General features: G+C 42.0%; 1 protein-coding gene and 1 long non-coding RNA gene across 2 annotated transcripts in view; one reads left to right on the forward strand and one right to left on the reverse strand.

Moving 5' to 3' along the window:
• Positions 1-26015, forward strand: part of CCBE1 (collagen and calcium binding EGF domains 1) — a 229023-nt gene that overhangs the window by 80053 nt on the left and 122955 nt on the right. The window lies entirely within an intron of this gene.
• On the reverse strand, positions 5330-8295 carry LOC119870717. The gene is made up of 3 exons (XR_005353433.1): positions 8157-8295; positions 6735-7534; positions 5330-5761 (listed from the first exon to the last, which is right to left on the reverse strand). It is a non-coding gene; the product is annotated as an uncharacterized LOC119870717 (long non-coding RNA).

Here is a 26015-nt window from a genome sequence, read left to right on the forward strand (position 1 = left end):
CAGGAAACATCTACTGGGTGATGATACCAATGGTTGCAAATGGAAGTGCTGAGGAGCTGGCCAGAGGACATGGTTTTCCTCTGACCAGAGCCACCTCTACTTGCTACCCTCTCAGAATCCACCTGGATCACCTTCCTCCCTCCCCACCCGCTCCCCAAGGCTTAGTTTGAGTGATCCTTGAGTGATCTTCCTCTGTGAAGCCCTTCCTGTCTTGTCCCGGCAGCAAGGAGCATTCCTTAGACCTGTGCTAGGTATAGCCCAGTTCACACCTCGTTCCATCCTCTGAGTCTCTGTTCTCTTTAAGGATAGAACACATCTTCCTCATATGGCTCCACAGTGCCTGGCTCTCTGCAAAGGAAGGGATGATCAAGCTTCTTCATTCTTGTGTTTTAAATTTTTCTGGAATTTTACAAAATCAAGCTATAATTGACATTTAAAGATCTACAACATGATTCAGTGTTTGTGTAGATTGAGAAATGATCACCAGAGTAAGCGTAGTTTCTCTGTACCACCATAAAGAATTTTTTTTCTTGATAAGAACTCTTAAGATCTACTCCCTTAGCAACTTTCAAGTATGCAATGCAGTATTCATTATGGGCACCATGATAGACATTACATTGCCATGACTTATTTTATAGCTGGAAGTTTGTACCTTTTGATCCCCCTTCACTCATCATTTCACCTACTCCCTCCCTCCGGCAACCACTGATCTGTTCTCTGTATCTATGAGTACAGTGTGTGTATTTGAGGCCATATATAGGCTTTATCATTTTTTAAATAAAGACCATCTTGAGAGATAGCACGAACAGGGGAGGGGCAGAGGGAGAAGCAGACTCCCCATTGAACAGGACCCACCCTGGGACCATGACCTGAACCACCTAGGGGCCCCATTCTTTATCATTCCCAAAGAATTTAACTGGAGCCTGTTCCAGAAGAGGGCTTATCAAAAAGACAAAAGCTCACATTGCTGCCAGTCAGCTGCTCCTCTTTGTAGTTCTACTGACTTTGCCTCACAAGGGACAACACCCCCTCCTGGGTGCGTCCAACCAGCTCCAACTGAGGCTCCCAAAGTGGACACTTTTTCAGATACTTGCAATCAGGCCAGAACACATTTTTCCCCAGGTGTTGCTTTCATCCTTAGCGATGAACACAGGGTGGGTGGCAGTGAGAGTGGGGACTGAGCTCCCCTCTGATTTGAGGCAGGTCTGGTGCTACCAGCATCTGTGCTGATCACTGGATAGGACACAAGGGTCTTGTCCCCAGACTGGCCTTACCAAGCTTCTTAGCAATAGCTGACAGAGAGTGAATCATTTTTGAAGGGCTTGCAGTATATCTTAAAAATACTCTCATTACTAAGCTGACAAAAGTAGGCAGTACACAGTTGAGCGTTTAAGAATCTGGAGTTTGCGTCTAGTGCGTATCAAAGTTACCATTATGAAGAGTAGTTCAAATTGGCCATTGATGCAAATACCTAATGAAGCAATCATAAGAAGTGGGTACTGTTTCTTTACTAGCTCTCTCCTATCTGTTTAACACCTTTTCTGTTTAAAAGATGAGGAATTAACTCTCCCTTTAAAATACAGGTGAATGTGGACTTAGGTGCTTAGTACAAGTGTTAGTTTATATTAAGGGGGTAGTGAAACATGCTAAATTTGTTTTCTATTTGTCTGATAGAGGGGAGACTAGAGAAGGTTGGTGTGGGACTTTCTTGCTTTTTACTGAATAAGTGTCTGCATGCCCTGTGACATGGACTTGTGTACTCCTGGCTGGTGGTGCCATGTTCTGTCCCATGATTCTTTGGCCTTGTATGGCTCTGTAGCACTGAACCTCTTCAAGTGAAGAGGATCCCAGCTTTCTCCATTGGATTCTTCCTCATTGACCTGCCTTAGATGAGATCAAGTACCAGAGAAATAGGTGAGACCTTCCCCACTTTCAATTTTTTAAAAGTGATAGATAAGGTCAATGTTTCCACATATTGAGCATCAGACTCTCCACACCATCCTTTTATTTTTTCTTAAGAGTGTATACACATGTGGTGGGGGAGTGGGGTAGAGGTGGGAGTGTGGAGAAAATACTCAAGCGGACTGCCTGCTGAGCAGAGCCTGATGCAGAGCTCCATCCCACCACCCTGAGATCATGACCTGAGCCAAAATCAAGAGTTGGATGCTTAACTGACAGAGCCACCCAGGCGTCCCCACTCCATCTTATAATGGCCCTATAGGGTCATCCCTGTTTGTATGTGGAGTCTGAGGCACAGAGTGGTCAAGCACCTTTCAGCCTGACGAAGTCAGAACTTGCAGTGTCCATCTCAGGTTGCGGGTGTTACCTGAATCCCCCGTTTAAAAGCTGAGCTACTTTGTATTTTCCTTATCTAGTAATTTATTTGCTGAGTCTCCAGTATGTTAGTAAGAACAAGAGGTTCTCTTACTTGTGAGATAAAATTGATGTTTCTCTTTATTAAAAGATAAGAGAGAGTGTGTTCTGGGGTGGGGGGGAACAGCCACTTTGTGTTAGGAGGGGGTGCTAAGTTCACTTTGTGTTCTTGTTACATTTATCAACATAGGAACATGTAATTACTTAGTAGATAATTCCATAATTACTTAAAGATGAGCAAAAACTTGAAAATGACCCAGGATGTGAAAGGTTTTGAAGTCAGGAGCTGCACTCCCTGGAGAAAGCCAAAGACTATATTTAAATCAGATGTTTTATGGAGAGATGAGCCATCCTTATCTGCAAAGGCCACAATCTGCCTCTTAACCGTGGTCGAGAAAACTTGTTTTAGAAATAATAATAAAAACTTTATTTACAGAAACCTCTCAGCCAAGGACCCAAGGGCCTAGCTGACATTACTTGATGATTCCTTGCAGAACTTAGCATCTCCCGTTTCTTCAGCTTCTTTAAAGAAGTATTTCAAGCCCCAAGGACTAAATTTTGTGCCCTGATACTTGAGGCTGTCAGAGTCATGGCTGCTTTGCCTCCAGTAGTTATCCCAGGATCTTCTGAGCAAGTGGTTAGTGTTTGGCTGTGGTGCACACACACTCGGGAATTTTTTCAAGGATAATTTAAAACAAAATGTGTCATGATAGCAAGTGGAGTATTGTGTACCTGGGAACATGTGAGCAAGGTTCAAGTGACATCTTTAGTTCCCACAACAACCTAACAGGGTAGGTATTATTTCCATCGCTGGTTCAAGACAATAAGACAGGTTCAGCAAGTTGTCTGGGGGTACAGAGCCTATAAATGTGAAGCTAGGTTTTGATCTCAAGTCTATCTGACTTCACATCTGAGCTTTTTACTTCTTGGCTGCATGGTCTCTGCTTTTGTCAGATCACATGTTCTGAGTTGGGGTTGGAAACTGACCATCCTATAATCCTCTTCACCATCCTATAATCCTCTTCACCGTGATCTCAGGGTCCTATTATTGGGCAAGATAATTTTATGGCCTGTAATCTCCCTCTCTCAGGCCTGGCTTCCCCGTGGAATCCCCCTTTCCCTTCCATCCCTGTCACTATTCCAAGTCCTACTCATGCCTCAAGAGTTCCCCAAAGCCTTTTGTGGTTACTCAAGCTTATTGTGATCACACCTCCTTGAGATTTCTCCCCACTTTGAACTTAGGAATTTGTTTCTTCTCTGCCTTGTTTGACAGACATTCCCTTTCTGTATTTCATGTTTTCACAGGGTGATGTTTTCCCATGAGGTCATGCTAAATGGGAAAATCTGTTAATCCATCCAGAGGGTTTATATTGAATTTGTACTGTGTCCATAAGCATTAGGGATACAAATGAAAACTAAGGAGAAAGTCAATGCGTTGAAATCTTTAATGCTAATCTTGATAGAAGGAAGAAATAAAGGATCACATGAAGATGGTAATGCTTGTAACCTCGACGTCTCTCCAGACATGTTTGTCCACAGGTAAAAGCAGAATAAAGCAGGTGTAAGAAAACCCATGAAAAAATTCAGCTTGTTTTGCTGCTCTGGCCTCTCTTTGCCCTCCCATCACCCTAAACAAGGATCCTGGCACAAGATATTGTACTTTGGGCCCCATAACACCCATCTGTGGTGGTTAGTAAAGGACTGAGGGTATAATTCTATTGTAATAACAAGCGGTCCCATGAATAATGAACATTCAAATGACTTGCAGTGGATCCTTTTTTTTTTTTTTTTAGATATTTCTCTTCCCATATTGTTGTATTAAGTCTATTATTAAAATGTTTTAGGTTTCCTTTACAAGCAAACAGATCAGATGTTGAATTTGCTAATTATTTAAAGATGGGTTCAATGAAAAGCTCTTTTGGAAAAATGGGATGAAAGGTGTGTGCATGTGGGGGGAGGCACAGTTTCTTCTAAAATTTCAAGATTGAATTTAAGTGTCTGGTTTGACAGGAGCAGAATGTCCTCTCGCTCTAATTCTATTACATTCTGGGCTCTGCAGACGTCCTTAGTCCAAGTTTTGCTGTTAGATAGGTAATGAATGCAATTAAAAGAAAACCGAGATGTAGCTAAAATAGGCCTCTGTTTGAAGCCAAGCACAAGCACCCTTTCTCTCCTGCAGGGAGGTGGAAATGTGCTCAGTGAATTACCAGAAGGGAAATGATTACACAGATCCTCTCTGCCTCCCCTCATCAGGCTTGAGATCTTTTAAGGATGATCAATCCCCAGGCTTGGGGTGAGGGATGAGGTTGCCAACTGGAGAAATCAGGAGAGGGCTAAATTACGTAAGGAAAAAAGATAAGCTGCTCGGAGGGGAGAACCTGTGTGGGAAGGAGTTGGTGGTAACCAGCCAGGGTGCTAGAGGAGAAGAGGGCAGCTGAGGCATGGAGGGGGCTCTGCTGACTTCAAGTTGTAATCCTCTTTGGCCTCCCTTCCTATTCTTTGGTGAAATCCACCTCATTCACTTAAAGATGCCTGACACTTCTTGTGACATACCCTAAAACATAACAGCTGGGAGCCTGGAGGCTTCTGCTCTCTCCCTCTGAAATGACCTGTTTCATTGGCAAACAGCATAGCTCTGCAGGGTTCGGGTGAATTTTTGACCTTCAGCAATGAAAGTTTTGCTCTCAAATGATGGATAAAAATAGGAACGAACCATCAGTGACACTGGTCTCTCACTTTACACCAAAAACAGGTGTGCAAGGTCATGTGATATTTTCATTGTCTAAGATGCAGTGACTTGACTCCAATAAGAATTTGCCACTGGGACCCCTGGGTAGCTCAGTGGTTAAGTGTCTGCCTTCGGCTCAGGTCATGATCTCGAGGTCCTGGGATTGAGCCCTGTACCAGGCTCCCTGCAGGGAGCCTGCTTCTCCCTCTGCCTATGTCTCTGCCTCTCTCTGTGTATATCATATGAATCAATAAAAATCTTTTCAAAAGAAAAATTTAATTGCCACTAGCTAGTTTTCATTTTCTAGAAATGCCTTATTACATCTAGAAGGCTTTCATGTCTTTGGATCTACCTGTAGACCCCAGACTATGTGCATTGCTTACAATAATTCTGCAGGCGGGGATTAATACTCCAGTGATACAGCTGAAAAGTTAAGGCCTAGAGCGTAGCCTACTCAGATCTTAGGAAGAAAAGTAGCTAACATTTGAACCCAGATCTGACTCCAAGTTGTGTCCTCATAGCTGCCATGCCCTTAGGCATATTGTCATGGTGATGCGATCCTGCAGTCGTGCCCAGGGATAATGTGTGACTTCCATGAATAAGCTACATTTAGCCATCTCAGTTCCACTCCACTATGGTGATGAGAATTCAGGAAATGAACTGCAACAGAATAAACAGAACAGTTATTTCAATTTTTGTCTTTGTGTAATTCAGTGCTGCCGCTGTTCTATGCAGGTATGGTAATTACCCTAGCTTTAGATGCCTGCTGAGTCCTGAGCTGCATATTTTCTCAATTAAGCCCTTGTCACATATGTCAGCTCCTAAATTAGTTCTAAATGAGATAATGGAATGAATAGCATCCAGCATGGTGCCTGGCATGTAGTATAATTTATAAATCCTCATAACAAAACTTATAAATCCTCCATTGCTCCCCCAGCCCTCATCTGTCCTCCTTCCCTCTTATCCTTTCTCATCTCTTCCCTTTTTGCTTATTGGTTGCGGGGCGGGGGGGGGGGGGGTGGAGTCCTAGAATTTAAAGTAGAAGAGTAGACCGGTTAATGAGGAGAAAAGTATTATGTAAAAGTGGGCCTGACATCCACTATGGCTGGACTCATGGCCCCAGTCAGGGACACCAAGATTTGAATTTCTCCATCTCTGATTTCTGCTCACTTCTGCATCAGCTTTTTTCTCAGGCACACCTTGCCATGTGATGGCAATGCCAGGGTCACATCCTGGTAGCTCTAGATCTATCAGAAAAAGACATTCCTTCTCAGTGTATTAAAAAAAAGATCATGGAATCAAGCCTCCTTCCTGGCTTGGGTCATGTGCCTTCGAAAGGACCCATCACTGAAGCCTGGGGAATGAGGACTCTGCTTGGCCCAGTTGGGGTCACATGCTACCCTTGGCTCGGGCTGGGGGTGGGGTATCCCTACTTCAGTCACATGGATTAAGCGTGGGAAGAGTGGTTGTCCAAAGAGAACTGGGGCGCAGAGGTGGTGCTGTAAGTAGGTTACCTCGATAGCCCTTCCAGCCACCACCAGGTATGCCTTTACACACTTCAGAGGGTGGAGATCTAGAAACAGCATTCCCTCATTCCTTGCACCTGGGATTCTGACTGGGTATTAGGTCTTACCAGCCACTGGTATTGAGGTGAAATGGTTCAGAACTGGATTAACAGGTAAATAAGCAGCCATCTGGCTGGTGTGGACTGCGTCTGTGGCAATGTGATTCAGCAACTTAATGCCATGGTAGCGTCCCACGGTGCTGGGTGACTTTCTGTGTCATAGCAGAGGTGGTGTCATTCCGCAGGGTAGGGGGCTTTTTTGGACTGCTTGACCTAGAGCCTACTACTCCAGGCTTTGTAAATCACTCAATACACAGTAGTTAATCCTTTTCTGCTGAGACTGGCTGGAGTAATTTCTGCTTCTCTTCACTGACCCCCTACTTGATCCTGCTTTTACTGGGAGATGGGGGCGTGGAGACTGAGCGATCCACACAGTGTATGTCCAGGTCCCTGTCCTTTGTTTCCATCCTGCCTTTTTCTTCCCTTTCTCCAGTTTCTTTTACTTCTTTCTCCATTCCCTTAACATTCAGACTATGAAGTTCCAAGTTGTGTTGCTTTAGAGGTTCCAGAATAGGTTCTTTCTCAACAGCCTTGAAGAAAAGGGTAGTTTATAAAGATGCTTGAATGAAATCTATGCAGAGATGGAGATGGGCTAGCAAGGCTCTTAAAGTCCTTTAAGTCCCTTCTAGGTTTATATATCTGTGCCCTTCTGGACGTTTACTAATGGAAATACTATGGGCTTGGAAGTCAGACTTGGGTTCATATCCCCACTCTTCTACTTGCTAGTTGGGGCATTGGGAATCACACATTGTCTCTAAGGATCCGTTCTCTTCTCTATAAATGGATAATAATGAAGCCTCATGGATTTGCTGTAAGGGTTACAAAGGATATACACACACACACAAATATATAAATATATTGTTTTGCTCAGTGAATGCTCCCAAAAATACGTCTTTCCCCCTGAAGCCTTTTTCTTCCCCACCTCTTCCTTTCCTGACTCCACATTACATTGAATGGTAGTTAATATTAATTGAACACTTATGTGCTCTGCCATATTGTATGGATTATCCCCCATTAATTTTAACCTCCTGAGCCAGGTACTTGAATTATCCTGGATTTACAGGTGAGGAAATGGCATGGGATTATGTAGCTTGCCTCAGTTTACACAGCTAGTGAGAGATATGAGGTTTCAACCCACTAGTCTGACTCCAGAGCCCAAGCTCATAACCACTGGCTGTAGTCTTACTTTATTCCGGGCACCATAGCCAACTAAAAACATTAAATGAACTTTAAGGCCTTTAATAATTGGATAAAATGTACTGCTGTTCCTTTTTGAGGATGACTAACATACCTGGAATTTTTGTTTCTTGCTATGTTGACCTATTTGCATTGGGGCATCCACATGCTCTTCTGCAGCTTTGTGACAACTGGCTTACATTTCTAAGCTTTAACAGGTGTATGTCCTTTCACTATGAAAGAGGCTTTACCTACCTGCTACTGGGTGGCCTCCTTAAACGTCAAACCCGTGGTTTTGTTTCCAGAGGAGTCCTGTTTTAAACAAATGCACAGTGTTGCTTTTATTGATGGTGGCTCCCACTCAAACCTTCCACATACAGAACAACAAACAAAAGTCTTCTGTGAACGCTTGTTGTCTCAGTAGTATAAACTGAGGGATGCAGTGCAAGCTCTCCATCTATCAGCTCTGAGACTCTGGGCCTGGGAGGTGTCGTTGGACACAGGTGTTTAGCTTGTCATAAAACTGAAACTGCCTGCTACTTATTAGGGTTTTCTCCCCCTTTGTCATATGTTACAGCCAAGAGTGCTTTCTCAGATCTAGTGCATTTCTGAAATATTAGTCACCTAAGACTCTTGAAAGTGATGCAGATATTGAAACTGAAACATTTCCAAAAAGGTCAGCTCCCATAAACATTTCCATGTACACCTAATTTTTAGTGTTTAAGCAAGGAAAACAATTACTTTGAGAAATTATTTTTTTTGATAGTAAAATTTAGCAAAGTTGATTGAGCAATAGTACGAAACCCATGAAAGGGGAAGGGGCCCGAGAGGTTGCCTTGGAGAAATTATTTCTAGAAGTCTGTCGTCGTGATCTGTTCTCAGCCGGCCTGGACTCAAGACCACAGACCCAGACATTTGGACCTTTCGCCCAAGCTTTCTGTCCCCCACCCTCTTCTTTACTGGAAATAACTGAGACATTTTAAGTTGTACTTTTGAGAATAAGAGTTTGCTTCTGCTATAGAAATGGAAAGTTACAGGACACACGACCACTATTACTATACCCAGAACTTTCATTTACCCCATTCTTTTGCCCTTTATGTAAAAATTCAAATGGGAATTTGTTAAAGAACTAATGACCCACAGAATAGGCACTACCATTTTCCACATAGACATTTTTTTAGCTATGTAGGTTTTAATGGATGACATTTCCTAGAAATGTAACAATCACCTTTACACCTTAATTTCACTTTTCAGTCATTTCTTGGAGATGGCAAGCTTTGGGGGTAGCCTGTGGGGAGGGCTCCACTGTGGGGTCCCACTGGTAAGACCCAAATGCCTTCGTCCTGGTATTAACATCTAATAGTCCTGCGTCTTTTCCAGTACATTTGTTCTCCCTGCCGAAGAACTGATACATTAAGTTAGGAAACTGAATTGTTTTACACTATATTTGTATACACATTTTACTTTTTAAACTATTCTTTTAGTGCTATAAAATTTGAGAGCCAAGAGAAGTCACCAGTGGTAGGAATTTAAGGCAATATAGGCATGAGAGTGGGAAAGATATTTTTTGGTCGAGGGAACTTCCCTAGTTTCTGAAGTATAAAGCATCTGAGAATTTACAATGAGCAGGCTCAGTGCTAAGTGATTTTTTTTCTTGTTTTGTGTTATAGTTAATCCTCATAATGACATGACAAAGTTAGTTCTACAATTGTCTCCATTTCTCAGATGGAGTAACCTTGGAAAAGGGGAAAAAAAGGGTATTAAAGAGCAATGAGCTATGACTGCACCATCTATTAGAATGGCCAAAATCCATAACAGTGACATTACTACATGGTGTGGCAGTGACGTGAAGTAACAGGAGCTCGCCTTCATTTGTGGGCGGAATGCAAAATGGCATAGCCACTTTGGAGGACAGTTTGGCAGTTTCTTACAAAGCTAAACATACTCTTACTGTGAGATCCAGCAGTCATGCTCCCTGGCATTTACCCAAAGGACTTGGAGGGTGGGGGGAACCTTACAGATGTTTATAGAAGCTTCATTCATAGTTGCCTAAACTTGGAAGCAACCAAGATTTCTTCAGTAGATGAATGGGTAAACTGTGGTCCATCCAGACAATGGAATATTATTCAGTGATATAAAGAAATGAGCTACCAAGCCATGAAAAAAAAACATTGAGAAAGCTTAAATGGATATTAAGTGAAAGGAGGCAATCTGAAAATGCTACGTGTTTTATGATTCCAACTAGCTGACCTTCTGGAAAAGGCTACAACAATGGAGACAGTAAAAATATCAGTGCTTGGGGATCCCTGGGTGGCGCAGCAGTTTAGCGCCTGCCTTTGGCCCAGGGCGCAATCCTGGAGACCCGGGATCGAATCCCACGTCGGGCTCCCGGTGCATGGAGCCTGCTTCTCCCTCTGCCTGTGTCTCTGCCTCTCTCTCTCTCTGTGACTATCATAAATAAATAAAAATTAAAAAAAAAAAATATCAGTGCTTGTCTGGGGCTCCTAGGTGGTTCAGTTGGTTAGGCTTCTGACTCTAGGTTTTGGGTCAAGCCGTGATCTTAGGGTTGTGGGATGGAGCCCTGAGTTGGGCTCGGTGCTCAGCAGGGAATCTGCTGGAGGTTCTCTCTCTCTCCCTCTCTTCCCCCTACCCCTCACCCCGCTTGCAGGTGTGCTCTCCATAAGTAAATATTGGGAAAATCCATGCTTGTCAAGGTTTGGAGGGGAGGAAGAGGCAGAGCAAGAGGATTTTGAGAGCAATGAAACTACTCTGTATGATCCTATAATTATGGATGCATGTGTCATACATTTGCCCACACAGTGTGGGAAAGAGCACCATAAACTGTGGCCTGTGAGCGATTATGATGTATCCACGCAGGTCTATCAGTGGAACCAATGTGCCACTCTGGTGTGGGGCATTGATAATGGGGGAAGCTACGCAGATACCTGGTCAGAAGTTATATGGGGAATCTCTGTACCTTCCTCTCAACTTTGCTGTTAACCTAAAACTACTCTTTAAAAAGCCTGTAATAGGGGCACCTGGGTGGCTCAATGGTTGAGCATCTGCCGTTGGCTCAGTCGTGATCCTGGGGTCCTGGGATCGAGACCCACATCAGGCTCCCGCCTCTCCCTCTGTGTCTATGCCTCTCTCTCCATGTCTTTCATGAATAAATAAAATCTTTTTTTCAAAAAGCCTATAAATATGACTGGGGAAAGTTAGGTAAGTTGCCACTTATTCAGCTAGGAGAGGACAAGATTGGGATGAAAATCTTTCTGAAACAGAGATGCTTGGGGGAGAGCCCGTTTTGTGGAAGTTTATGAAACTAGAGGATGGAGGGAGCACCTAAGTGAGCGTTTGTCTTTGGCTCAGGTTGTGATCCCAGAATCCCGCAGGGAGCCTGCTTCTCCCTCTGCCTGTGTGTCTGCCTCTGTGTGTGTGTGTTAAATCAATCTTAAAAAAGGAAATTAGAGGAAGGAATAGGTTTTCAGAAGAAAATGCAGAATTTTGTGTGAAACATTAGGTCTTGGCAGTGCCTGTGTGAGGAGGAACCCAGAAACTCCAGCTTTGTTAAGCTCCCTGGTGAGCCACATTTGAGAGCTGATGTTCTTAAATCACTTTGTGGGTACACAGTGGGCAGCCTCTCATGCCTGCACAGGTGCAGGCTCCGGTTAAAACTGGCCCCTGACAGCAGAGCAGGCATGAATTTGCTATTAGAGGAACTACTTGAAGGTCTGTTCCCTTTTGAGAAAAATTTAGACTTTCTAAACCAATTAACTTGACAAAAGAAATTTTGCTTTGCTCAAGAGTAGCCTGCATGTCTTTGGCTTCTTAAAAAGATATTGTGGAAAAATCCCATAACCTAAAATTTACCATCTTAACCATTTTTAAGTGGACCGTTCAGTAACACTAAGTATATCCATATTGTGGTGCAACCATCACCACCACCCATCTCCAGCCTTTAACCCTCTTCCCCATCTTAAAGTTTGTAGTCTAACACTGCTCCCCCCACCCGCCCTCAATGTTTTCTAGTTTTGAGGACTAATTGAATACATCACTGCATAAGTTTAAGGCATGCATCCTGATGGTTTGGTTTACATATACTGTAAAATATCTCATGGGTTTAGCTAGCATCCATTATCTCCTATAGAGACAGTAAACTTTCTCGTATATCACACAGCAGTGTTAACTGTAATCAAGTTATACATTATATAAATGTCTTATGACTGGAAGTTTTTATATTTCTTGCAGCTGGGAATTTTTCCCTTTTGACCACCTGTCTCCATTTATCCTTCTGCCCACCCTCTGCCTCTGGTAACCATGTCTGACTTTTCTGTGAGGTCTCTGGATTTTGCATATACGGGAGATCATACAGTATTTGTCTTTGTCTTTCTGTGATTTGTCTCATTTAACATCATGCCTTTAAGGTCCATCCACCAGAGTCACAAATGGTAGGATCACCTCATTTTTATGGCTGAATGATATTCCTGTGTGTGTGTGTATACACCTATCACAACTTCATCCATTGATGGACACTTAGCTTGGTTACCTGTCTTGCCTGTTGTTAATAATGTTGTAATGAACATGGGGGTAAAGTTACCCTTTTCAAGTTAGTGTTTTTTTTTCCTTTGGGTATATTTCCAAAAGTGGAATTGTTGGATCATATGGTGCATGAAAAGACTACCAGCAGCCCTAATCCTTAAGGAAGTCCAAATTCAAACCACCATGAGTTATCACCTCGTGCCTGTTAAAAAAGCCATCATCAAAAAGATAAGAGGTAACAAATGCTGGTGAGACTATGGAGGAAAGGGAACCCTTGTATCCTGTTGGTGGGATTATGAGTCGGTACAGCCGCTATGGAAGGTCCTCAAAAAACTAAAAATAGAACCTCCCGTGTGATCCACAAAATGTTTTAAGTGTTCAAATGTCGGCATAAATCAAGAATCTTGGAAATACTCACGCTTTGCAAAACTGCCTGCAGCCAGGATTATAAAGCTTATAAACGTGTCCAACAAGTTCACAGAATTTCAGACCATATCTTATGTAAGAACACTAGGCCTCCTCTACTTTTTCTTAGACTTTTCTTAAGAAAATGAACTGAATTTTTCATTCTTTTTGTCTATGCTATGAGGGAGGAGAGCAATACAGAAAATCCAAAACAGCTGATAGAACAAACACAATTTAGCATTTTACAGTTGGTACTGGAATGCTTTACTGAAGTTACTGTTGGCAATAGTCTTATGTTTTTCTTAAGCTAATCTGAAAATTAGAATGTGTTCTCTGATCGTGTAGCATCTAATGGAGGGAATGTGTTACAGAATTGTATGGACTCAGGTAGAAAATCGCTAAAGATGTAAGAACCTCTTCAGATGAGCGTGACACCTAGTCTTTTCTCCAAAAATTTTGTATCGTAAAATGAAATACAGAAATAGAATACCACTCAAAACAACAGTGTAGCATAAGGCGGACAACTTGTAGCCACCATCCAGGTCAAAAAAGAGCCAGCTAGTAGTCGATCTACGTACCGCATCCTCAAATGGTAAGCCTTCCATCCCTCCAAAAATATCCAGTATCCCAACACTTCCTTGTATTTCTCTTATAGTTCCATCACCCATCCATGCTTCCCTGAAGTCTACGGTTTACCCATTTTTAAATCAAACTACCTATTAAAGCCTTCTTAAATCTTTTCATTACAGTTATTTAAGATCCTGGGCTGTTTAGTCTGTAGAGTTTCCTGTGGCCTGGTTTTTGCTGGACTGAGCACTCATCCTTACACAAGGCAGGTTTTGGGGATATGAAACATTAACGTGATTCCAGAAGGCAACGCTCCACAAAAGAGCATACTCCGAAGCACCATTTCCCCCACCAAGCCATGTGCTCCATTTTCACCCACTGACCTCATTCATTTATCCTTATGTTTCTTTTAGCAAAAACTGGTGCATATATATATAACAATACATAGTGTCATCCCCTTTTTATTGTACTAAAGTTGGGGTACTGTATACGTTCTCGGACACTTTACTTTCTTCATTTAGCAATATTTTTTGGAGATATCCCTCCATCTCAGCTTAAAGGGATTTTCATTTTATTTTTCTTCAGCTGCAGAATATTCCCTTATGTGGATATACCATAATGTATTCAACTTCTCTTTTATGTGAATACTTTACCCATTATTTTGTAGTTACAGATCATCCAGAAATGAATAGATTCATGTTATTCATTTGAATAAATGTGTATTTTCACTTTGAGACACAGGTTCCTAAAAGATTGCTAAGGTCAAGCAATAAATGCATATGTAGGTTTTTATCTGCTGTTTGTTTCAGATATTACCTAGTGGGACTCCTTCCCACTAGGCTGTACTAGTTTGTCTGTGAGTTTCTGAGCACATCTGTTTCTCCAAGCCTTGACCAGCAGTGTTTTCAAGCTCTTTAAAGATGGTATCTTAGTGTAATCTTAAATTGCTTTTTTTATGGGTAAACCTGGACACCTTTTCATACATTTAAGGGCCCATTTTTAGATCTTAACTGTATATTTCTGTTGGGCTTTTGCCCAATTCCCCATTTAAAAAAACATGCAAAAAATAGATTTAATATTTAATATGTAAAAATATGTATTAAAATATGTAAATATCAACCTTTTAGTTGTGACATGCATTACAAGCATTTTCTGCCAGTTTGTCATTTGACTTGTATATTTCATGATGCAAAGGTTGTTTTATATTGTCAAATTTATCAGTTTTCTAAAAATGTGTGGAATTTGCTTCCAATTAGCTGCTTTTCCTCTCAAGCAGACTCTCTACTAATCAGGGAGCCTGACGGGGTGCTTGATTCCAGGACCCCAGGACCATGACCTGAGCAGAAGGCATACGCTTAACCGAATGAGCCACCCAGGCACCCCACCCCCGTGTTTTCTTCTAGCACTTCTGTTTCAGTTTTTGTGTTTACATCAAGATTCACTTGAAGTTGATTCTCATGCATGGATTGAGGTCTGGATCTGATTGTTTTTGCAATTGGCTATCCAGTTGTCCTAGCACAATTTATTATTAAGTTTATCCTGATGATTCAAGATGCCTAACTTTATATACTAAATTTCCAAAGTGGTTGGGTTGGTTTCTGGATTTTCTGTTCTGTTCCATTCATTTGTCCTCATCACGTGTCCATACCACTCTGTTTTAATTCTAAAAGGCTTGTTGTATGTTTAATATCTGGCAGGGCTGTTTTCCGTCTTCCCTGGCTCTAGCTTTTCTTTTTGGTGTTTTCTTAACTATTCTTGCATGTTTGCCTTCCCATATGAACTTCAGTATCCTCTTGTCTAGCTCTGTAAAAACCAAAAGGTCTGTTATTTTTATTGAAGTTGGTAATTTTAATAAAATTTACACATTAATTTAGGGAGAACTGACAGATTTATGATGAGTCATCCTATCCAAGGACAAGGGGGGGAGGTGTCTTTTTATTCCAGTGTACTTTGTCTTCCAAGAGTGTTTAAAAATATTATTTATTTAGGCTTTGCAAATTTCTTGTTAGGCTGACTCCTAAGTATTTTATCTTCTATGTTGCTATGTCATACGCCACCTTACTAAATCCTTTTACTATGGAGATCTTTAAAATTTTTAAATTTTTTTTCTAGTGCACTATCTTGTCATCTGCGCACAGGGGAGGGGGTAGTTTTATTTATTTTCCAATTTTTATGCCTCTAATGGATTTGTCTAATTGAGTTGGCTAAGTAGAATAATGCTAATGTCAAATAGTAATGCAGATAACATCTGTATATTGTTCCTGACCATAGCGGAAATGCCTCTATTGTTAGCCCACTTGGAAAGGCAAATAACTTCAGTAAGGTGCTGACATTAGGACTTAAGGTTATCTATCCACAAATTACTATTTTCTTGAGAGAATGTGTGTATGTGTGTGCATGTGTGTGTGTTTAAATCAAGAATGGGTGTTGAATTTTGTCAACTTTTCTTTTTTAGTGCTATTGAAGTGATTTTATGGATCTCCTAGATCTCTTAATAAGATCTATTTATGGTTGCATTTTCTACTATTGAACCTAACATGCATGGCTTGAGTACATCCCAGTTGGGATTTCTTAAAAAGAGTTGACTATGATCCATTACTTTTTAAATGAGATATTAGATCCTATTTGCTATTGTCTTTTGTAATTTTATATCCATATTCTTATGTGAGGTTGATTGTAATACCCTGTTTTGGTGCTATCAGTGATGAGCTATGTATGTAACATTGGACCTATCTGGTCTCTAATGGTTTAGTAAAAAACCTCAGTCAAACCATTCTGTGAGGGATAACTTTCTCTATTTCTTAGGTGAAATTGGTCCATTTAAGCTTTCTATCAGTAAGGCAGTCCATATTGATGAACTGTACTTTTCTAGGAAATTAGACCGTTCCTACAGGTTTGCGAATTCACAATCTAGGGAGTAGCTGCTACCCTGAGGCTGAGATAAAGCCCATGGAAGAGAGCCTCCACTCCCAATCTCTAGGGATCCTCTATGTTGAAACTCAGACCTCTCTGAAAAAGGGCATTGCTGTGTATGGTGGCAGAAATTGCTAAGATCTGGTGCCAATGGAACTTTCTAGCAATACTCCATCTGGGATGCTGGTGGAAGTCCTCTATTAGGAAGCACCATACCTTGAAAATCACTGCAAAAACTACCCAAGGGGAGGTAGTGGAGAAGCCATTCATGGAGCACTTCCTGGCCAGGAGCACTCGGCTGCAAAGCATCCTGAGGAGTCAGGGAAGCATTTCTGAGGCGCCTCGCAGATGGCCTTACTGAGCAGCTGCTTGAAGGGATGCTGCAGGAAGCTGATGGATGCTGGGCACTGCTGATCGCTTAGCACTTGGCTTTGAGAAGCCACACGCTGCCATTGCTACCTCCCATCGTGAGAAGTACTGTGTTCTGTGGGATCTGAGCAGAAGAGAACTTCTTGCTATCTTGGTGGAACAATTGAGTGTTGTTCACACGTCTTAAACCGATTAAAAAGGGAATGTTCTGTTTGGTTCCAATTACATGAGCATGATTAGACAAAGCTAATTGATAGTGCTAGAAGTCAGAATAGTGGTTGCCTCTTAGTGGGGAATTGTAACCCAGGAAGGACATGAGGGAACCTTACTGGGTGGTACTGGGAATATTTACATCTTAATGTGAGTAGTACTTGCATGAGCTCTAGCTGGGGAGAAAATAATCAGGTTGTACACGTAGATTAACACAAATTACAGAATTTACTATATATATCATACCTTAAAAGTTCATCTTGGCTGATCTTGGCCCTTTGGTATTCTATGTCAATTTTAGAACCATGGTCAGATTCCACCCAAAAAAAAAAAATCAATTAGAATTTCATTACATCTATAGATGAATTTGAGAACTGACGTCTTTATAAGTCTTCCAGTTTATTATTATGAGTCTGTTTCCTTTGGCCTTTTTATAAGTGTATCTCAAAATTTTGTATTTGTAGAATTCTTCAATTTATTGCTAGTTACTTGACATTTTAGTGCTATTAAAATAACTAAAATATTTTCATTTGTGATCTCTTTATAAGAAGTAAAACTGGTTTCAATTATAAAATTGTATCCAGCAAACTTCATAAATTCCTATGCTAGAAATTTATCTGAAGGTTCTTTTGGATTTTGTTTTATAATCTTGTCAATGATTAATACAAGTTTTGCTTCTTTTTGAATCTTTCCATTTTTTATTTATTTTTCTCAACCAACTCAGTAAAGACTTCCGGGAAAATGCTGAATAGAAGTGGTGGTAAGAGCCATAGACAGACACAGCATGTGTCTTACTTCACACTTAAAATCTCACAGATTTAAAAATCTCACCTGAAAGGGAGCTACCTTGAGATGCTGCCCATAGACTATATACTTATCTAATACTTTTATATATTATGCTATGGAAAATTTGGGGCTGATTGCTTATAGCATATCCTATCATGACTAAAACAATCAGATTAGTAAAAGCAATTCTTTTCAATTCCTAGTTTGCTGAAAGGTTTTATTATACATGAGTTTTGAATCCTAGCAAATGCTTTTTTGGCATCCTCCGTGATGATTATATGATTTTTCTTCTTTATGTAGCAAACTGTATTCATTTTTATCAGTGTTAAGAAAAACTTCTATTCCTGAAATAAACGCAAACTGGTCATAATGCTTTATTTTGTATTTGTTGCTAGGTTTGAAATGCTAATATTTTCTTTAGGATTTTCACGTTGATGTTCATAATTGAGACTAGCATGCTTTCTCATACTTTTTTTTATTGGGCTTTAAGGTTTATAAAGTGAATTGGGAAATATATCTTGTCTCTGTAAGGGTTTATAAAATTGGAATTATTCAATCCATATTTGATAGAATCTGCCAGTGAAGCTGTTTTCAGTTCTTCATCAGTTTTTATTTCTGATGAAACAATCCTTTTTTTAAGATTTTAATATTCATGGTTTGCATTTGGCTTTGTCTCATACCTGGTTTTTTTCCTAATCTCCAGACTTATTGGTAGTTTTGCTATTCCTCCTTCCCTTTATTTTTTTTGAGATCTTATTTATTTAAGGGGGCAGGGGAAGAGCCTGACTCCCCACTGAGCAGGGAGCCCAACATGGGATTCTGTCCAGGACCCCAAGATCATGACCTGAGCCCAAGACAGATGCTTAACTGAGCCACCTAGGTGCCCCTCCTTCTCTTTAAAAATTATTTTTTGAAATCCTTTTTAGGCCACTACACTATTTCTCTTTCATCAGGTCTTATCAGCTGAATTCTCCCAGTTGTGGGCCTGCCACATGTTTCTTTCTGAGTTTCCTGTACTTGTTATGTGAACCCATCTACTGTGCTTCCATGCGTATCTCCGCCGGTCCACTAAGGCTGCAAAGCAACAGAGAGTCTGAGACTGAAGTGTGGGGTTTGTCATTCAAAGATCCGTTCTGGGGCAGCCCCGGTGGCTCAGTGGTTTAGCGCCGTCTTCAGCCCAGGGTGGGATCCTGGAGACCCGGGATCGAGTCCCATGTCGGGCTCCCTGCATAGAGCCTGCTTCTCCCTCTGCCTCTCTCTGTGTGTCTCTCATGCATAAATAAATAAAACCGTTTAAAAATTTTTTTTAATTATAAAAAAAAAAAAAGATCCGTTCTGGATGCTGTGCTCACTTGCAGTTCTGGAAAGCTCTCTTTCACGTGGCTGATGCTCTTTCCTTCTTGACCATAGGAGAACAATTCATTTCTGAACATGTCTAGGAGTTGGTGCAGAAGCGTCTTAGGCTTAATGGCAACCTGATCCCAATTCATTTCTTTCCCAGGAAACTTGGTTTTGGATTGTCCCAAAGTGTGCTTGTGAGGGCTCTTGGGCTGCATTTCCTGATTCCAGTGGGGACCACTTCCCAGAGACCAGGGCATTTCAGCCATTCACCACTGCTTTTTCTCTTCCTGGTTCTTTATTGGACTCAAAATTGATGAAAAACCTCTTATGATTGAAGTAGACCATGACCCTAACATTAAGCACTTCCTTTTCCATGAAATTAGTTTCTGTTGTGACACTTTTAGATATAAAGCAACACAGCCAATTTTAAGTCAAATTATTACTAAAAGGTCAATATTGAGAGAATGTCTTCCATTTTGGTATCCATTTTGTAGCAAATATTTTTAAGACCCAAAGGTTACTACCTTTACCTAAAATATTATTTCACTTTAAAATCTCACACATGCAAAATCTTACACAGAAATCAAGTTTATTGGGGCACCTGGATGGCTCAACAGTTGAGCATCTGCCTTCGGCCCAGGACGTGACTCCGTAGTCCCGGGATCATGGAGCCTGCCGCTCCCTCTGCCTGGGTCTCTGCCTCTCTCTCTCTCTCTCATAAATATATAAAATTTTTTAAAATCAAGTTTATTAAAATTATTTAATATAAAAAAATTACACATTTAAAAACACAGTAGTGGACTTAGTAGTTGAAGTACATGTGTGCAATTAAAAGATGGAATTAAGCAGTATATGCTGCTCTTACTAAGTGGCTCCACATGCCTCAGTTTAAAGATGATTGGTGCCTACATGTATGGTGTAAGCTGTTTGTACAAACTGAACAAAAAGGTATGAGTATGACGCATACAATGAGTGGAGTCCTGGGTGCCCAGTAGATTAGGGTGCCAGTCATCTTCAGTGTCTATGGTTTCCACATGGGCTTGTGACAGCTTCTTTAAAAAGTTGTTTTTCTAGTACTTACAAGGTAAGACATTTTGCCACTTTTCTACCTCTGAGTGGAGACACTAGAATTTGAGGTATCTGAGAGTGGCGCTCTGCAAATTTTAATGGATTTGATTGAGTTCACTCACCCATTGGGTCCTTCCTGGGCTGCTCTGATCTGTCAGGCTCTGACCTTGGTGTTGGAGGCTTGGTTGAGGTGGGTATCAGCTGTACGATCGTGGTCCCATGTGCACATCTGTGGAGCTGCCAAGTGTTGCTTGTTGCCTCTTCCCCTGCCCCCATTTAAAAACCCAGCACAGGGGCAGCCGGGGTGGCTCAGTGGTTTAGTGCCGCCTTCAGCCCAGGGCATGATCCTGGAGAGCCAGGATCGAGTCCCACATTGGGCTCCCTGCATGGAGCCTGCTGCTTCTCTCTGTCTCTGCCTCTCTCTCTCTCCTCTCTGTCTCTCATAATAAATAAATAAAATATTCCAAAAAAAAATCCAGCACAGTCCTTGTTCTTGACATGGTTACTGTGGCTCCTTGTTTTTAGGAGTGTGAAAGCTGGGGGCAGATACTAACCAGATGATCACCAAGTAAATGTGGGGGGGTACTAGAAAAGTGATTACCTGGGGGGTGGTGAGTGTGCTGATGAGACAGACTTGGGTGCCTCAGGAGTTGACTAGGCATTAGAGAAGGTTTCCAGAAGGAGTTCACGTTTAGGAGGTCTGAAGGGTCAGTAGGATACTCCATGTGCAGGGGACAGTATTTTTAAACGCCATGTGTCTGGAAGGAACGTAGCATCCTGGAAAAGCTGAAAGGCCAGTATGGCTCACACTTGGACCACCAGGAGAAGCGTGGTCCATGGCACATCTTTGTGAGACAGGCTGAGGGTAGGGTGTGTGTGTGTGTGTGTGTGTGTGTGTGATTTTTATCCTTTGAGGGTGATAGGAAACCACTAACTTTTGCTGGTCTTAAGCAAGCAAGTGACTGAATCTCTCAGGCTACATTCAGAAGGCCTGGAGTTTAAAGGTTCCAAAGGAGCCTGAGACAAGCCACGCCCTTAGGACCAAAGAATGACCCCTGTGTGGGAAGACCTCTGCTTCAACTCCATAGTCCAAGACTCACAAAGTACAGAGAAAGACCAAAGCTTTTGGCTGTCATCTATAGGGGAGAAAGTATTTTTCCCTAGCAATAAATCCTAAGAGGAAGTTGTCACATGGCTCTTTAGGAAAAGGGCGTTGGCTGTTTGAATAATGCAAAACCAAATCAAAAACAGAGCATGTTCTTGTCACCATGAGCTTTTTCATCTGGGGGCAGATTTGCCTTCTCCACAGGAGACAAGTTTTGGTTATATATGAGAAAGAAAATTCAGAAATACTACACATTAAAATGGAGAGCTAGAGAGTTCCCTTGAAGTTCCCTTTCATTCATGAGAATCTTTTATTTTTTCACATGGACTTAAAGCTACGAACATATAGTTCCACTTAGTAAAGGTATTTAATTGGGGGAACTCACCCATGTGACGACTTGAAGTGTTGAACCCCCTGCAGAGCTAGAATTTAGCCTAAAAATGGTCCGAATGCTCCTTAAATCTTGCCTTTTTTTTTTTTTCCTTTATAAGAACACCTTACAGCTCGCAAATTTATTTTTTTCCAGGTTGCAAAAGAGAATTCATTTTTCCTGTAAGCCTGGGGAGTCCTGATCCAGGGCATGGATGTGAGGCCATCTGGCTACAGTGCTGGTGGCCACCCTTGGTGGATGAGGTGCCCTTCCCCACCACCGCCCCAAAGACACATGATGCTGAGTGGAGGAACATGCTTTTTTCTTAAGCCAACAGTCCCTCCTGCCCCAGTCTCCAACTCAGCGCCTCCAAACAGACTCTCAAGGTCTGTTTGTGCATAGCACATTCAAAAGCAGCCTTTTCTTATCAAGTGCTTGGCATTAGTAGTTGTCTGGTTTTTAAAATTAGGCTGGTACCCTCTCAGCTTAATAAAGCCTCAAGCTTGGACAACATAAGCTGAGCAAACACCCTGAGGTCTTAAATCAATGGAGCCTCCACTGTACTGGGTTGCAATGCAGTTTAATTTCTTTACTGTTCTTCGCAAGAATAAGTTCGGTGGAAAGTATAAGAAAGGCAAGGGAAGCAGAGATGGTGAAGGGAAGGCCTCTTGGAGCAGCTGCCTTTGACTTGGACCTTAAAAAGCCAGTAGGATTTCTCCTGGTGGGGACAAGGGAGCAGTCCTAGCATGAGGAACAGGAGCAGGCCAGTTAAGTGGTACAATAGTTATACAACTTAACTATTGGGAAGGGGAGCCCTGAACCTCAAAGATGTGTTAGGGTCAGAGGGTAACCCCTGGTTTTTCTCACCCTCTCCTTTCATCTTCATGTTTAGCCCATATGACAGGATTCTTTTTTAATAAAAAAATAATAAAAGCATTAAGACAAGGATGGAAACCCAAAATATCAAGTGGAACTGCAGATGGGACTAAGACATTGGAGTACAGTAGTTCTCAGCTATGCAGTTGGGGATCTTTAGCAGTATCTGGAGACATTTCTGGTTATTACCATGGAAGGTGGGCGCTGTCAGCATCTTTAATGGGGTAGAGGCCAGGGATGCTGCTAAACATCCTACAAAGCAAAGACCAACTCCCCTTCCTGCCCACCAACCAAGAAGTATCCAGCTCCAAATGTCAGTAGTACCAGAGTTGAGAATGCACTAATGGTTGGTGTATTTGTTTTTGTTTTTTTATATATAAATTTATTTTTTATTGGTGTTCAATTTGCCAACATATAGCATAACACCCAGTGCTCATCCCATCAAGTGCTCCCTCAGTGCCCGTCACCCAGTCACCCCCACCTCCCGCCCCCCCTCCCCTACCACCCCCCTAGTTCATTTCCCAGAGTTACAAGTCTCTCATGTTCTGTCTCCCTCTCTGATATTTCCCCCTCATTTTTTCTCCTTTCCCCTTTATTTCCTTTCACTATTTTTTATATTCCCCAAATGAATGAGGCCATATAATGTTTGTCCTCCTCCGATTGACTCATTTCACTCAGCGTAATACCCTCCAGTTCCATCCACATCGAAGCAAATGGTGGGTATTTGTCATTTCCAATGGCTGAGGAATATTCCATTGTATGTGTAGACCACATCTTCTTTATCCATTCATCTTTCAATGGACACCGAGGCTCCTTCCACAGTTTGGCTATTGTGGACATTGCTGCTATAAACTGGTTGTTGTATTTGGAGGGACCTATAAGTCCCTTCTATTCCTCATTTCCTTATGTTATCAAGAATGGTAGCCACCTTGGCACATGTCTGTCTACAGTAAGCGAAGAGTGTGCTTTGTTACCCAGTGAATCCGGGCACTCCCGAGCTGGGGTCTCTTACCCTTGGGCATAACTCTTACACTGAGCATTCAATGTCTATTACTCTGGGACCTTTCTTTTCAAAGTTGAACATTGAAGAGACTGGAATTAAGAGAGCCTTGAACATTTCCCACAAGAACTAGAAAGCCTGTAGGATAAGTTAATATTTCTCCTGTCAATGTATATCCTGCTTGGCTTCTTTTCAGGGTTAAACACAGTATGAAAAGTTGTCACTTTAGTTTTGAATATGTTGGCAACTGTTGCTCAAGTTAAAGGAAATAAATAAAACTAACCAAAGGAAATAATGTAGGGCTTTGGTGCCTTTTCTGATCCGCCTTAGGGCAGCTTCAAATGAAAAGCATATAAAGGCGGATTAAAATCACAGGTGCTGAGGAGCACCTGGGTGGCTCAGTCAGTTAAGCATCCAACTCTTGATTTCAGCTCAGGTCATAATCTCAAGATCGTGAGATCAAGCCCCATGTGGGGCTTCACACTCAGAAGTCTGCCTGAGATTCCCTCTCTCAAATCTAAAAATAAATCACAAACCCTGAATCTGGCCAGCATGAAGTAAATACTTCCAGTGTTCTCAGGTCCCTGAGTATTGCCTAGTATTGAGGACTAGAAGTTGGAAGCAAGTAGATTGTCCCGTCAGAAAAGCCCAGACTGTTCACCTTGGGGGTAAGTCACTACTATACTTAAGACTCAATGGCCTAGTATCACAGTGAGAATGTTGGACCTAAATTATATCATGGTGGTGTGACTCTAAGACTTTCCGTAGTAACTGACAACTGGCCTCACCCTCTCAGACTCTCAGAAGGGGGTTTCCTTCTTAGTTTTCTCTAGAAAAGAAATTCCATTTAAATCAGATGTGACTTGCTCTCCTTGAATTAGAGCAAAGAAGAACTTCAGGAAGATTTTCTTACACTGCTGTTCTCCTGGTTCCAGATCCTGAAGCCATGTGTGGTGTGTTCAGCATACCATTCTGGTAAAGACCATGAAGGCAGATGCTGGTAGCTCAGCATACCCAAGGGATGTTCTGTGCTAACAGGGGCAAGTCAGGTCCACGCGTGCTGGTAAAATCACTAGAAATCCCTGAACAGTGGCTAAAATGCTACTGCTCAGGGACGGTCCCGAGTGGCTCTCGCTGAGGGGCACTCATGCAGCAAGAACCCAAATGCTTCCTTCTCTTGGCAAGTCCCAGGCAGGCGGGCAGCACCACACACAATGTGGGGATGGCCCTCAGGAATTCTTTGCCCAGTTACTGCGTCACACTGTGCATAGAGTGTTAAGGAGATGAGTCCATGAAAACTGTCGTCCTCCATTGGAACCACAACCATAGTTTTCAACCTCTGAGGAACAGGAACAGTAAATGAGCTTTGAAGCCCTGGATGCCCGGCGGCTCCTCCCCCGCCAGCCCCCAGTATTTAAATTAGTATCTCAGAGGGTGGCACCCAGGAATTGCCTTTTTATAGAGATTCCCTGGGGTTGGGGCATGCGTATGACCTATGACATGACCTATGACGGTCCTGTGTGCGCATCTGTGGAGCTGTCAGTGTTGCTTTCTCTTCCTGCTGTAGTTCCTTTGGCTTTTCCAACGAGTTTTAACAAATCGGGAAAACCCAATTAAGGAGCACATTTGCTGAATATGCAGCTCTCCCTGTTGTCAAGAAGGATTCAAAAGCCGTCAAAAATGATGAATCCCTTGGCAGACTTTTTTTCAAGGGGATTCTTGGAGAGAAATTGGATAGAAATTCTCTAATATTTTGTCTAACCCCCAGTTATTAGGCTTCGATCAGTGAGGCAGAGCACCAGACCTCCACGTTAGCCCTCCCCGCTGAGCAGGGAACCAGATGCAGTTTGATCCCAGGATCTTGATATCATGACTTGGGCCCAAGGCAGATGCATAACCAACTGAGCCACCCAGGCGCCCCAGTCCTATCTTTTTTTATTATTCTTATTCATGAGAGACACAGGCAGAGGGAGAAGCAGGCGCCCTGCAGGGAGCCCGACGCGGGACTCAATCCCAGGACCCCAGGATCAGGCCCTGGGCCCAAGGCAGATGCTTAACTGACTGAGCCACCCAGACATGTTAAAGTGTTTCAGCTCTGTGGATTGGTCTTTCTCCATGCATGACCTAAAGTTTGCTTTAGTCAAATCACATTGATTTTTTTTCTTTACATCTATTTAAAATTAATTTGATCCAGTTATACCACAACTCCTTTGTGTGTTTCCCAATAAAATACATGTACGTGTGTGGGCACAGGCTGTATTCTATGAAACATATGTGCCGATTTATTCATAGATACCTACAGAATTCCTAAGAATCCACAAATCCTATTAACACTTCTTTCTACACAGTAGATGAATTTGAGCCTATTTTTATCAAATATGATCTAAGATGTTTGGGGTAGACTTTCTGATGACTTAGATTTAGAACTTGAGGGATAACAGAAGTGGCGTCAATCAAGAACAGCTTATGCCGGTCCCTTGTGTCTTTCCAGGGGGCTTTCCTTTATTAAATTAATCTTCAAACCTCCACTGCACTGCCAAACTTGGCTTTTGTTAGAAAACCAGC

Source organism: Canis lupus, chromosome 1, assembly GCF_011100685.1.
Source record: "Canis lupus familiaris isolate Mischka breed German Shepherd chromosome 1, alternate assembly UU_Cfam_GSD_1.0, whole genome shotgun sequence".
NCBI classification, from domain to species: Eukaryota; Metazoa; Chordata; class Mammalia; order Carnivora; family Canidae; genus Canis; species Canis lupus.